Source organism: Lissotriton vulgaris, chromosome 10 (assembly GCF_964263255.1).
Source record: "Lissotriton vulgaris chromosome 10, aLisVul1.2, whole genome shotgun sequence".
NCBI classification, from domain to species: Eukaryota; Metazoa; Chordata; class Amphibia; order Caudata; family Salamandridae; genus Lissotriton; species Lissotriton vulgaris.
This window is the reverse complement of record NC_141698.1, coordinates 316,736,781-316,752,233: the sequence shown is the minus strand read 5'-3', so window position 1 is coordinate 316,752,233 and position 15,453 is coordinate 316,736,781.

The following is a 15,453-nucleotide window of genomic DNA, read 5'->3' as shown; positions in this document are numbered from 1 at the left end:
ATCGCTTGTAAGTAAGCTGCAGGCAATTTCCATTTCTCCATGTCCTTGCTTCTCCAACAACCTTCATCATCTAGCACCCCATCTGTTGCCCATGCCGCGAGTTCTGATTCAGTAGCTGATTTCTGAATATCTAATATTTCTGCTCTAGCATCGCTCCATCGCTCAGCCTGTGATTGTGCCACGTACATGGGGGAGTCAGTTCGAGACATAGCCGTTTGTCTCGCTATGCTGTCCGCAAAGGCATTTCCTTGACCCACTTCATCGGTGATCTTTTTATGAGCACTACATTTTATTATCGCCACTTTCTTTGGGCAAAGCAACGCATTTAGGAGATCACGCACTAGTTCTCCGTGCATAATGTGAACTCCATGAGAAGTCAAAAACCCACGTTCTTTCCAGAGTAGCCCGAAGTCATGCGCTACTCCGAAGGCGTACCGGCTGTCTGTGTAGATGTTCACACATAGGCCAGCACTCAATTCGCAGGCTCGTGTTAACGCTATCAGCTCTGCTGCCTGAGCCGATTTCTGTGGTATTCTAGCTGTTTCTACCACTGTCTTAAGTGTCGTGATCGTGTATGCTGCGGAAGTCGTACCATCTGGCAGCCTCAAACACGATCCATCAACCCACAGTTCCCCATCCACATCTGGAAGTGGCATATCCTGTAAGTCGACACGACCCTTTGTCTGTTCCTCAGTCAGGAAAACACAATCATGATGTTTTTCTTCCTGACCCTCCTCGACCGGATAGGGCAATAAAGTGGCAGGGTTCAGGGTAGCGCAGTGTAATGTGTGGCGCCAAAAGTGTAAGCTCATATCCTGTCAACCGCGCACTCGTGAGATATTGGGTTTTTGTTTGATTTAACAGAGCATCTACTGCATGGGGGACTAACACCAACAATTTATGCGATAACACTATTCCCTCACTCTGCCTTATAGCTACTGCTGTTGCTGCCACTGCTCGAAAACACCACTCCTGCAGTAATCAAATCCTGAACAATATGTGTCAGGGCAATTTCACCTTCCTTCGAAATCTTATACTGTGGCACCCGTGGTAGAGAGGCCCCCTCCTTAACAGTAATGTGAATAGGTGGAATACGCATCTCTCCCACATCCGTATCTGAGGTCGCCCATAACGTGTGCGGGAGAGAGGCCAATGCTTCAGCATTCTTAATCGTAAAAAATCTGTTTGGATCTGGATAATTGTCATTCAGAATAACCCGCACTCCTTCAGGGGCACAGCGTATTGTTGCTCGAAAATATTTAAGCAAATCAATGCCCAGAATGTTATCTGGGGTATAAGGTGATAACAAAAATTGGCCAAAGCTGAAAAACTTATCAAGACAAAGTGCAAGAGGCTTCGACAATGGGCTAGGAGTGGGTGTGCCATCAAACCCTACACATGTTATCATATCGCCAGACAGGGGAGCCCTCGGAACCAAGTTTTTAGACAAAGCGCTACGAGTTGCTCCTGTGTCGACTAGAAATTGATCAGTAGAACCCAGAATACCCGCTGATACATATGGACCACTCTGATCTACTGGCACTTCAACTGATTCCGTACCCCATCCTACGCAATCCTATGCATGTACGTACTCCTGATGTTCCATATTCTCGCCTTCTGAAATCTGATACTGATTCCGTCTATCAAACGTATTCCGTTCATCCTGGCCACGGCCCCTCTCTTCAAACCTGCTATGATCACCTCCACTACCCCTTGCTCCCGAATAACCTCCTCTCGACCTTCCACCTCCTCGACCACGCTGACTATGCTGTTCACGCAGTACCGGACAATCATCAGCCCAATGCCCAAACTCCTTACAGTAAGCACATTGATCCTCCGCTATATCCGTACGACCATACGACGTAGTGCCTCCACCCCGTCTACCTCTATCATACCCTCTACCCTGTGTTCCACGAACCTGCGCTAACATCACCTTCGTTTTCAATTCTTTCGCTTTTTTATCAATACTTTCTTTCGCCTCCAACTCCTGCCGCTCATAATACTGAGCCATAGTTAACAAAGACGCAGGGGTCGCCGTGGCCCAGGAACTTTCACTCGATTTCAATCGCTTTGCAATCTCCGGTAGGAGATTAGCTACATACTTATCGACAAACAAGTGCCTACCCGTATCCTCTGTTAAAGATTGGCCACTGTAATCATGAAACGCCTCTTCGAAGCGTGTAAAGAAATCTGAAACAGTTTCATCTGGCTTTTGTTTGCACGAAGCTAACATAGTCCAATCGATCTTTTTAGAAGGCACGAGCGTTTTTAATTTAATCAAAATAGCCGCCGGGAGTTCTAAAATCAATTGACAGGGCTTACATGCCGGTTTCCTATCTAAATCGGCTGCTGTTATTTCTTTCCAAGTCCCCCCAAGTATCGTTTCATCATTATTTTTACGAATCTGTCTCCACATATCAGGTGGAAGAATTAACCCAAAAAACAGATCTATGTCAACAAGAGTCATCACACAAGATGAAATAGCCCCTTCCACCCCTTCATAGAATGCCGCTGGATTTTTACGAAGGTCAGGTAAAGAATTTTTCAATGCCATAACATCTGCTCTGTTCCAAGGCGTATACACCCAGTTATATATAAAATATCCCTTCGCATCCTTTGACAATTTATCATCATCTGTACCTGCTCCTTTTGGTGGAACATACAAAGGTGCGGCTTCACGCATAGGCATGACATGCAGCGCAGAACTCTTATCTGAACCCCGGAGAGAACACTCCTTAGACTGGACATTAGACTCCGGCTCGGACTCCTTATTCTTTTTCCGCTCGGTCCGCAATCTGGTAGTCTCATCTCGCAGCCGGATTAGTTGCTTGTAAAAGGTATCAACATCTGCAAGATCAAACAAACCTTTATCCAAATTCTCACGGTGAACTGACACATCTTTAGGTTCTAACGTATCTGAAAGTTGACGATATGCGGTAACAACTTCATCTCCCAAACTAGCTAGAAAATACAATAATTCATGATCCGTCCAGCTACCCCTTTCCGTAACAACTTCAGACTGAGAAACAAAATTCGTATTCACTTTACGAGCCCAACTACGTAAATGTGCGGATCTCTCCGCAGAAAACCTGAGAGCAGATACACCCTTCTTTTCCGGCTTATCCTGTCCATCATCCTCCGAATCCGCAGCTGGAGCCGTAGGCGAAACGTACGGAGGCGGTGACCGATCTAGTAATGAAAAATCATCAATTTCATTATTAAGGACAGGATAAAGCGGTCGGCGAATAGGGTATTGACCAGTCGTTTGCAATTTACGTTCCCGTTCCTCCCTCTCTTTCTTCTCCTGAGCCTCTTTCTCCTCAAGCTGTAAAGCCTTATCCCGAGCAGCCTTGCGCTGCTCTTTGTCCGCCAAGGCAACTTCACGTTTCATTCGTTCACGCACCGCTTTTTCCCACATTCGTACACAATCAAACATATTTTGTCTAGACCTGCGTTGAAACAAACATTGCTCCACAAACTGTACTTTTCGTAAATCGAACGACCCATGTAGAGGCCATTGCAATTCAGGATCAGATTTCGTATACTTATGCCATAATTTACTGTACATTATAGGGGGAAGGCCAAATTTAATGTACATATCACGGTTTGGTGTTCCTTCTGGGGGAGCCGGCTGTGCTTCCGCTAACCTAATTGTGGTACCATTTCCAAGACAGCACATCCCTCGGAGTGTGCTTAAAACAGGCATGTTCAAAAGGTATCACGAAAAGCGTGACACCGTATTAAATGGCACTTACAGTACTTCACACAAATGTGCCGCTCAAAGGAAAGAAACAAAGTTAGAGAAACATCTCTACATGCCTGCCTATGTGAAGTGCACTACACATATAGATTCAAAGGTCACAAATTCACAAACGTTAGCTAACTCAAATCAAATCATAGATCATAGAACTCCGGCAAGCGTCCGAAGACTACCTTACCGATCACAAATCATAGAACTTCAGTAAGCGTCCGAAGACTACCTTACCGATCACAAATCTTACCCAAACTCTCAAATGTCCAGATTCCAACTGCCAAGGTCTTGTAATCGAATCAGCCAAACGGCACTTTCCCAGCAACGCAGACGATCGAAAACTCAGTCGGAGACCGGCGCCACCTGGAAGGTCAGATCAGAAGGAAAGGAAGAAACACCGCGGGTGCCAAGACTCGGGTCACTCGGTGGCAGCGATCGCTTCCATGGCGAGTTTCCAAACCTTTGTCACGACCTCTCCTTCGGGCATCCGAGTCGCCGATGAGTCCCTTCGTGGTCGCCAATTTGTAGTATTGGGGTTCCCAAGGCCTACATGCTCTGAAGATAACCCACTTACATTCAAGAACTGTTGGCACGGAAACTGTAAAATTCAAAGAACAAGTCTATTAAGACCCCATGGGGTGGTGGTACATTCCTACAGCACCCTTCGGTAATGCAAGAAGTATCACACCGAACATCGGTGTGACCCCTTCTTTTATACAGTTTTACAGGTAATAAAAGATAGGCGGCACAGAGTTGAAAAGCGTTATGTACATATAAGGTCATCTTCTGGGACACAGCCAGCTCATTGGAGGGTTACAACCCCGCTGGTCAGTTTGGAGGCACATTCCTGAGGGACGACTGGTCAGTGGGGACTGCGCATGTACGGGTTGACCAATACTAAAAATAGCCTGTTGCTGGGCAAACTTGAGTGGTCAGTGGTACGGACAACGGACTAAAGGGCACGCTAGCCACGAGGCCGCTTATGGTCTAAGATGGCCGCCGTAACATAGAAAATGGCGGTTTCATGTATAGTCAATTTTAGCAGGAAAACGTGTAGCATAGCTAAGCGCTAACTCGGCCATTGTCAAATTACAACAGACGACCCTTTTAGCGTTTAGCTGATGCTACCTCATAGTGAACATAGTCAGGGTGTTCATCTTCAATATCTATCAACATTATCTGAGTTACTTCTTTATGAAGCATCATTTTGTCATGGGCAAGAGCTCGTCTTGATGGTACACAAGCTGATAAACACATAGAGCACAATGTTGGGCCACATTGGATACATAAGCATACAAAGAACAGTATTCCAACAATGATGCATAGAATCGTTAGCAGTTTCCAACCCCAAGTGGTGAGCATTGACCAGAACCATCCTGAAAGTGTCCAAGTTCCATTGTCCGGGTGTATTTCAGCAGCTATCTTATGTAGCTTTGAAATGGCATCATAAACAGATGGGGAATTGTCAGGTACGTATACACAACAGCTGCTTCCGATAATTCTGCATGCCCCCCCACGGTCAGCTAGGACAACATCTAAGACCATCCTATTTTGGAGCGTAACAATTCTAGAAATTTGAAGTTCTTCAGTAATATTCCCAAGTGCAATGGCAGTGTCATTTGCTACAGCCTCAACAACACGTGTCAATCGTCTTATTTTCCGACTGTTCAATGCAGCCCCCACAAATGAAAACAGCCCCAAATTGAAGTCCACATATTGCTGCAAGGCAGTATCAGTCTGGTCGATGTCGTCCAGAACAACAGTCCGTTTGACCCGATTCAAAACAAAATCATGGTATAAGACATAGTCATTATGATACATTGGTGGGGCAATGAATAAAGGGGGTAGTACAAAAGATACATAGCACGTGCCTAACCATCCCAACGGAAGCTGATGATAACCCTTCGTTCCACAGATAAAGTAAGTATTACGAGATGCTACAAATGATATACCAATTGGACTGTCAAATGTGAGTGTGGTGTTGCATTCACTTTTCCCAACTGAAATTGTACCTTTATTGCGTATACACAAATCAGCTTTTGTAGCAATAACATTAATGACGTGCGAACTGGATACGTTGATATTCCGCTGATTACTGTAAACACGTGGGGCAGACACATTATCGGGGCGGTACTCCTCCCATTCAAATCGAGTACCCTCAGCTCGTGGATACCCATCCCGGTCATGGTAGCAGATTTTATTCAAACGGAAAAGTACCCCCCCTTTCGTTGGCCATCTCAAAGTAAATAAAAGGGTGTACCAGGCATTGCAGGATCCATTATGTGTAAACGGGATTGGAATGAGTGGTGTACCCCCCTTTTTCTGATGCCCAGGCAACATCCCACACACCCAACAGTTGGACGTATTAGTAATGTTATGCGTATGATGTAGGATCTGAATAAAACTATTGTTCAAATAAGTCTGTCGGTGCCGTTCTACATGGTAGGGCAAGGTGAAATGAAAATGTTCAGATGGAGCCGGGGTAGTTGGCAGCAAATGTTCACGTGCAGGTACCACAAGTTCAACTACCCAAGCTATCACCGCTATCACCACAATTGTCAAGACAAAAAGGATGGCACCAAGTATTCTTTTATCTCGCGCTGCGGAAGACGCCATAATTCAAAAAGTTCTCAAATAGTTCACAAAGTTCACAAAGTCTCAGTGCACATATGCATATGCCTAAAAAAGAAAAATACGGTGCTGAGCTCCGAGGTAGCCGTTGTTTTCTTCTCCGGGCCAAGACGGGTGTCGCTACACTGGGCAGAACTGATCCCCCCCCTTGGAATTCCCGGTTTCCGTTTCACAAACCCCAGAGCGGTAACCAACCAGTCTTGAAAAAAACCCCCAAAAAAATCTTCTTTATCGTGGCCGCAGATGGTAGCGCTCTCGTCCAGAAACAGTATGGTCCGGGAAGGCTCCCTCAACTTCGGCCGATGTCACAGCTGGGCTCTTTTCTTTCTCCAAAATTTCCTTGTAGTCTGTTAACACAGCAGGATTCACCAGATCAGGAGAGACACGCCGGCAGTGAGTTGAATGCACCCACCGCTTCCTATTGGTCACTCGTACTGCTGTCCGGGTCGCCAGAAGGACCTGCTCAGGGCCTCGCCACCTCGGTTCCAAGCTGCTCGCCCTCTCAAACGATCTGATCATAACATGATCACCAGGGCGAAGATCATGGCCCTCTCCAGTAGAGTTGTCAGGGAGCGCTTCTCGAACCTGTTGATGAATAGAAAGCAAATCATTTGTTAATCGTGCCAAATAGTCATTCATCATTATACAAGGCACATCATGTATCAATCGCGGTTTAGGCACTCCCCAAATGTTCATCGGCCTTCCGAACACCACTTCATATGGTGTGAGGCCTATTCGGGAGTGAGGTACTGATCTAAGAGAGAGTAATGCTAGCGGTAAGGCATCCGGCCACTTCAATGACGTGGATGCCACAATCTTAGCTAATTTTAGTTTTAACGTGGCATTGCACCGCTCGACAAGACCTGCTGACTGAGGGTGGAACACAGCATGAAACTTCTGCTGAATCCCCAACCCCTTCAGTACATACTCCACAATCTTTCCAACAAAATGAGGCCCATTATCGCTCCACAGAAATTTGCAAACTCCAAAGCGAGGAAAAAACTCCTTGAGCAACACCTTCGCTGTTGTCAGAGCTGTATTGTCTTTCGTGGGGAAAGCCTCTACCCATTTGCTAAAAGCACATACCACCACTAAGACGTACTTCAGGTTGTTGCAACGCTCAAGCTGGATGTAATCCATTTGGAGTACCTCGAATGGTGCAGAAGGTGGAACGAACCCTCCTTTCGGAGTATGGGTCCCCTTTCCAGGATTGTGTTGCAAACACACCAGGCAGGTCTGCACTACTCTCTTAGCAGTATTAGCAATCTCGGGATGTTACCAAACTCGCGTTAGCAGTCGAGTGATTGCGAGAGCTCCCACATGTGCTAACCCATGTGTCATCTGAACCATCGCTTGTAAGTAAGCTGCAGGCAATTTCCATTTCTCCATGTCCTTGCTTCTCCAACAACCTTCATCATCTAGCACCCCATCTGTTGCCCATGCCGCGAGTTCTGATTCAGTAGCTGATTTCTGAATATCTAATATTTCTGCTCTAGCATCGCTCCATCGCTCAGCCTGTGATTGTGCCACGTACATGGGGGAGTCAGTTCGAGACATAGCCGTTTGTCTCGCTATGCTGTCCGCAAAGGCATTTCCTTGACCCACTTCATCGGTGATCTTTTTATGAGCACTACATTTTATTATCGCCACTTTCTTTGGGCAAAGCAACGCATTTAGGAGATCACGCACTAGTTCTCCGTGCATAATGTGAACTCCATGAGAAGTCAAAAACCCACGTTCTTTCCAGAGTAGCCCGAAGTCATGCGCTACTCCGAAGGCGTACCGGCTGTCTGTGTAGATGTTCACACATAGGCCAGCACTCAATTCGCAGGCTCGTGTTAACGCTATCAGCTCTGCTGCCTGAGCCGATTTCTGTGGTATTCTAGCTGTTTCTACCACTGTCTTAAGTGTCGTGATCGTGTATGCAGCGGAAGTCGTACCATCTGGCAGCCTCAAACACGATCCATCAACCCACAGTTCCCCATCCACATCTGGAAGTGGCATATCCTGTAAGTCGACACGACCCTTTGTCTGTTCCTCAGTCAGGAAAACACAATCATGATGTTTTTCTTCCTGACCCTCCTCGACCGGATAGGGCAATAAAGTGGCAGGGTTCAGGGTAGCGCATCTTTTCAGTGTAATGTGTGGCGCCAAAAGTGTAAGCTCATATCCTGTCAACCGCGCACTCGTGAGATATTGGGTTTTTGTTTGATTTAACAGAGCATCTACTGCATGGGGGACTAACACCAACAATTTATGCGATAACACTATTCCCTCACTCTGCCTTATAGCTACTGCTGTTGCTGCCACTGCTCGAAAACACCACTCCTGCAGTAATCAAATCCTGAACAATATGTGTCAGGGCAATTTCACCTTCCTTCGAAATCTTATACTGTGGCACCCGTGGTAGAGAGGCCCCCTCCTTAACAGTAATGTGAATAGGTGGAATACGCATCTCTCCCACATCCGTATCTGAGGTCGCCCATAACGTGTGCGGGAGAGAGGCCAATGCTTCAGCATTCTTAATCGTAAAAAATCTGTTTGGATCTGGATAATTGTCATTCAGAATAACCCGCACTCCTTCAGGGGCACAGCGTATTGTTGCTCGAAAATATTTAAGCAAATCAATGCCCAGAATGTTATCTGGGGTATAAGGTGATAACAAAAATTGGCCAAAGCTGAAAAACTTATCAAGACAAAGTGCAAGAGGCTTCGACAATGGGCTAGGAGTGGGTGTGCCATCAAACCCTACACATGTTATCATATCGCCAGACAGGGGAGCCCTCGGAACCAAGTTTTTAGACAAAGCGCTACGAGTTGCTCCTGTGTCGACTAGAAATTGATCAGTAGAACCCAGAATACCCGCTGATACATATGGACCACTCTGATCTACTGGCACTTCAACTGATTCCGTACCCCATCCTACGCAATCCTATGCATGTACGTAATCCTGATGTTCCATATTCTCGCCTTCTGAAATCTGATACTGATTCCGTCTATCAAACGTATTCCGTTCATCCTGGCCACGGCCCCTCTCTTCAAACCTGCTACGATCACCTCCACTACCCCTTGCTCCCGAATAACCTCCTCTCGACCTTCCACCTCCTCGACCACGCTGACTATGCTGTTCACGCAGTACCGGACAATCATCAGCCCAATGCCCAAACTCCTTACAGTAAGCACATTGATCCTCCGCTATATCCGTACGACCATACGACGTAGTGCCTCCACCCCGTCTACCTCTATCATACCCTCTACCCTGTGTTCCACGAACCTGCGCTAACATCACCTTCGTTTTCAATTCTTTCGCTTTTTTATCAATACTTTCTTTCGCCTCCAACTCCTGCCGCTCATAATACTGAGCCATAGTTAACAAAGACGCAGGGGTCGCCGTGGCCCAGGAACTTTCACTCGATTTCAATCGCTTTGCAATCTCCGGTAGGAGATTAGCTACATACTTATCGACAAACAAGTGCCTACCCGTATCCTCTGTTAAAGATTGGCCACTGTAATCATGAAACGCCTCTTCGAAGCGTGTAAAGAAATCTGAAACCGTTTCATCTGGCTTTTGTTTGCACGAAGCTAACATAGTCCAATCGATCTTTTTAGAAGGCACGAGCGTTTTTAATTTAATCAAAATAGCCGCCGGGAGTTCTAAAATCAATTGACAGGGCTTACATGCCGGTTCCCTATCTAAATCGGCTGCTGTTATTTCTTTCCAAGTCCCCCCAAGTATCGTTTCATCATTATTTTTACGAATCTGTCTCCACATATCAGGTGGAAGAATTAACCCAAAAAACAGATCTATGTCAACAAGAGTCATCACACAAGATGAAATAGCCCCTTCCACCCCTTCATAGAATGCCGCTGGATTTTTACGAAGGTCAGGCAAAGAATTTTTCAATGCCATAACATCTGCTCTGTTCCAAGGCGTATACACCCAGTTATATATAAAATATCCCTTCGCATCCTTTGACAATTTATCATCATCTGTACCTGCTCCTTTTGGTGGAACATACAAAGGTGCGGCTTCACGCATAGGCATGACATGCAGCGCAGAACTCTTATCTGAACCCCGGAGAGAACACTCCTTAGACTGGACATTAGACTCCGGCTCGGACTCCTTATTCTTTTTCCGCTCGGTCCGCAATCTGGTAGTCTCATCTCGCAGCCGGATTAGTTGCTTGTAAAAGGTATCAACATCTGCAAGATCAAACAAACCTTTATCCAAATTCTCACGGTGAACTGACACATCTTTAGGTTCTAACGTATCTGAAAGTTGACGATATGCGGTAACAACTTCATCTCCCAAACTAGCTAGAAAATACAATAATTCATGATCCGTCCAGCTACCCCTTTCCGTAACAACTTCAGACTGAGAAACAAAATTCGTATTCACTTTACGGGCCCAACTACGTAAATGTGCGGATCTTTCCGCAGAAAACCTGAGAGCAGATACACCCTTCTTTTCCGGCTTATCCTGTCCATCATCCTCCGAATCCGCAGCTGGAGCCGTAGGCGAAACGTACGGAGGCGGTGACCGATCTAGTAATGAAAAATCATCAATTTCATTATTAAGGACAGGATAAAGCGGTCGGCGAATAGGGTATTGACCAGTGGTTTGCAATTTACGTTCCCGTTCCTCCCTCTCTTTCTTCTCCTGAGCCTCTTTCTCCTCAAGCTGTAAAGCCTTATCCCGAGCAGCCTTGCGCTGCTCTTTGTCCGCCAAGGCAACTTCACGTTTCATTCGTTCACGCACCGCTTTCTCCCACATTCGTACACAATCAAACATATTTTGTCTAGACCTGCGTTGAAACAAACATTGCTCCACAAACTGTACTTTTCGTAAATCGAACGACCCATGTAGAGGCCATTGCAATTCAGGATCAGATTTCGTATACTTATGCCATAATTTACTGTACATTATAGGGGGAAGGCCAAATTTAATGTACATATCACGGTTTGGTGTTCCTTCTGGGGGAGCCGGCTGTGCTTCCGCTAACCTAATTGTGGTACCATTTCCAAGACAGCACATCCCTCGGAGTGTGCTTAAAACAGGCATGTTCAAAAGGTATCACGAAAAGCGTGACACCGTATTAAATGGCACTTACAGTACTTCACACAAATGTGCCGCTCAAAGGAAAGAAACAAAGTTAGAGAAACATCTCTACATGCCTGCCTATGTGAAGTGCACTACACATATAGATTCAAAGGTCACAAATTCACAAACGTTAGCTAACTCAAATCAAATCATAGATCATAGAACTCCGGCAAGCGTCCGAAGACTACCTTACCGATCACAAATCATAGTACTTCAGTAAGCGTCCGAAGACTACCTTACCGATCACAAATCTTACCTAAACTCTCAAATGTCCAGATTCCAACTGCCAAGGTCTTGTAATCGAATCAGCCAAACGGCACTTTCCCAGCAACGCAGACGATCGAAAACTCAGTCGGAGACCGACGCCACCTGGAAGGTCAGATCAGAAGGAAAGGAAGAAACACCGCGGGTGCCAAGACTCGGGTCACTCGGTGGCAGCGATCGCTTCCATGGCGAGTTTCCAAACCTTTGTCACGACCTCTCCTTCGGGCATCCGAGTCGCCGATGAGTCCCTTCGTGGTCGCCAATTTGTAGTATTGGGGTTCCCAAGGCCTACATGCTCCGAAGATAACCCACTTACATTCAAGAACTGTTGGCACGGAAACTGTAAAATTCAAAGAACAAGTCTATTAAGACCCCATGGGGTGGTGGTACATTCCTACAGCACCCTTCGGTAATGCAAGAAGTATCACACCGAACATCGGTGTGACCCCTTCTTTTATACAGTTTTACAGGTAATAAAAGATAGGCGGCACAGAGTTGAAAAGCGTTATGTACATATAAGGTCATCTTCTGGAACACAGCCAGCTCATTGGAGGGTTACAACCCCGCTGGTCAGTTTGGAGGCACATTCCTGAGGGACGACTGGTCAGTGGGGACTGCGCATGTACGGGTTGACCAATACTAAAAATAGCCTGTTGCTGGGCAAACTTGAGTGGTCAGTGGTACGGACAACGGACTAAAGGGCACACTAGCCACGAGGCCGCTTATGGTCTAAGATGGCCGCCGTAACATAGAAAATGGCGGTTTCATGTATAGTCAATTTTAGCAGGAAAACGTGTAGCATAGCTAAGCGCTAACTCGGCCATTGTCAAATTACAACATGCTGGTCAACATAGAGCTCGACTGGATCCCTCCCCTGCCCTTGGCAGTCCTATGCAAAGTCGTACGGGTTGTCGTAGTCAGATTGTTGGTACTGATTCTGTCTGGGACGGTCAAATGCATTTGCCTTACCTGGTCTCTCTTCACTGGCATTGTTTGCGTACCCTCTTCCACATCTTCTACCTCTCGGTCCATTTGTTAATTCTCTCGCCCCTTTTTCCCTATTAATTCCTTACAGGATCGGGCATTGGGACTTCCAGTGTCTGTACCCCTTACAAAATGCGCACTGATCCTCCCCTAAGTCCTGACGTCCAGCGTAGGGTACGGATACATTATTTCTGGGTGGTGGTGTTCGAGGGGTACTTTGCTGATATCCTCCCTTTTATTGTTCCTTTCCTATATTCACCCCTTGCAGTTACGCTATCATAACTCGTTCTTTTAAATCCTTCTTTTACTTTTCCGTGGCCCTATCGTTTTTGTTTTTCTGGTGCTCCTAGTACTAGGCCATCTGGAGGATGGCCGCTGGTTTAGAGGCCACCCAACTGCTTTTGCTGGTCTGCAGCTTCTGCGATACCTCCGGCAACAGACCCTTAACGTAATTCTGGATGAACAAGTGATGTCCGGTCGCAGTGGACATGTCTTGTCCACTATAATCGGAGAACACTGTTTCGAACCGGGGGAAGTATTCTGAGACATCTTCTTGGGGTTTCTGAAGGCAAGCGGTTACTATGGACCAATGTATCTTTTTCTCAGGAATCAGGGATTTTACCTTTTGTACTATCTTAACCGGGAGGTCTAATATGGCTTTTACAGGTTTCTGTCCAGGGTTTCGTTGTTTGTCTAGTCCATCGAGTAGTTCCCAGGTATGACCGAACAGGTCAGAATGTTCTATTTTCCTGATCTGTTTCCACACATCAGCTGGTAGGCATAGCCCAAAGAACAAATCGATGTCGGCAAGCGTCATAATTGTCGATCCTAGAGCGGTACCTAATTCTGTGTAAAACGCGGTGCGATTTTTTCGCAAGTCCGGCAAGGATTTGCGGAACGTCAGGATGTCCTGTCTATCCCAAGGCTGATACACCCAATTGTAAACCACTCTCCCTTTGGTGTCCTGGTGATTTATATCATCATGAGTTCCTTATCCTCTAGGGGGACCCAGTAGGGTGCAGCTTCTTTTATGGGCATCATGTTATCCAGCCTCTTCATCGGGGGCTCCGTCATTTCCGAAGCCGTGCTTTTGACCACCCGTCCTTGATCTATGAGGTGGTGGAAGACTTCTAGTGTATGGGAGAAAAGTTCAGCCACGTCACAGTCATTTTCGTCTCCTGTATCTACCTTTCTGTATAGAGTCATGAGTCGGTCAGGCCCTATTTTCTTGTATTTTTCCTCATAAGCCGTGAGGGTGTAATAACAAAAACGCCCGACAAAGTGACGCTTGTGATTGTCGACGTAGGAGTTACATATATCTGTTATGTATTCTTCTGCTTCCTTCCCGTCTATTAGGGTTTTAACGATTTTCTCAATACCTGCTCGCTCACTCTTACTCAATCGTGCGATTCTTACCGGCTCTTTCTCTTTTGCTTCGGTTCTTACTGGTGTGTCGTTTGACGAGGTATCAGGCACGAGAGGCTCGGTCAGCGCAGAGGCCGTGGATACCGAGGCCCTGGCGCTACCTTCGGTTACGTTCTGTGATTCTTGGTGTTGCATCAGAGGATAAGTAGGGGCATAAGGAGGCGGCATGTAGATAATCGGTGGACCTAGGAGTAAATCATCGTCTGTCTTTTGGTTCGATGGTAACTCAGGGTAAAGAGCTGAGGGCGCTCTGACAGGGTATTGACCCGAGATCTCTGATTCTCGCTCTTTCCTAGCATTCTCTCTTTCCTTAATCTCCTCCTCTAACTTTTTACCAGCTAGGTGAGCTGATTTCCGTAGTTCCTTATCTATTCTTTCTTCGTCTTTCTTCTTTCGCGGAAAAGTTTCTTTGCGCCACATGCCGAGACTATCAAGCATAGTTGGCGCGAAGGGCTATCTCTAGCGAGGTCAAAAGATCCCATCAGTGGCCACTGATTTTCTCAATCTTTCTTAGTGCATTTATGCCATAGTATACTGTAAGCTACAGCGACTAATCCATATTTTACATACATGTCCTTATTAGGGGTGCCCTCCGGTGGAGCCGGATGACTGACCTCTAATAAACGGTCCGGGCTGAACCAATTACCAATAAGTGGGGAGAAGATAGTCATGACGTATTATCGGTCAATAAAAAATCTCAAACAATTGTGGACAAAGGTCCGCACTACCAGTCCTTCACTGTCTGCAAAGAGAGAGAATATTCCTATTCTTCGTTGTTTGCAAGCAGGGAATATCTCAAAAAGAACCAAATATCCATAAGAACCAAAGAACCAAAAAGAGCGTAATACTAGTATTTCAATCCAAACAATCCCAATACAAACAATCAATCAATCAGACAGATAAACCATCCTACCAATCAGACGTATAAACGTCCTACTCGACCTTACCCGGACCGTTTGGACAGTTCTTCGTCTTCCACTTCCGGCGCCCGATCGTCCTCTGTTCTCCGTTTTTGCCGCAGCACTCCTGTGGGATCCCAATCAGGACCGTAGATCACTCGAGAGAGGTCTGTTCGGAACTGGTGAAGTTTGGATGATCGGCTGCCAGACGAGGGTCTCTTTCAGGCAGGTGCACCTTCCCGATAGTTGCAGTCGTTCACTCCATCGTTAAGACCTCTCTACCGGACCCAGGTGTCGCTTATGTGCCCTGCGTTGGGACGCCAATTGTGAGCAAGCACTGGCGTTGCCAATAGGTCTCGCAGTAGGAAAGTTGGAGCTATTACAATTGCAAATAACAA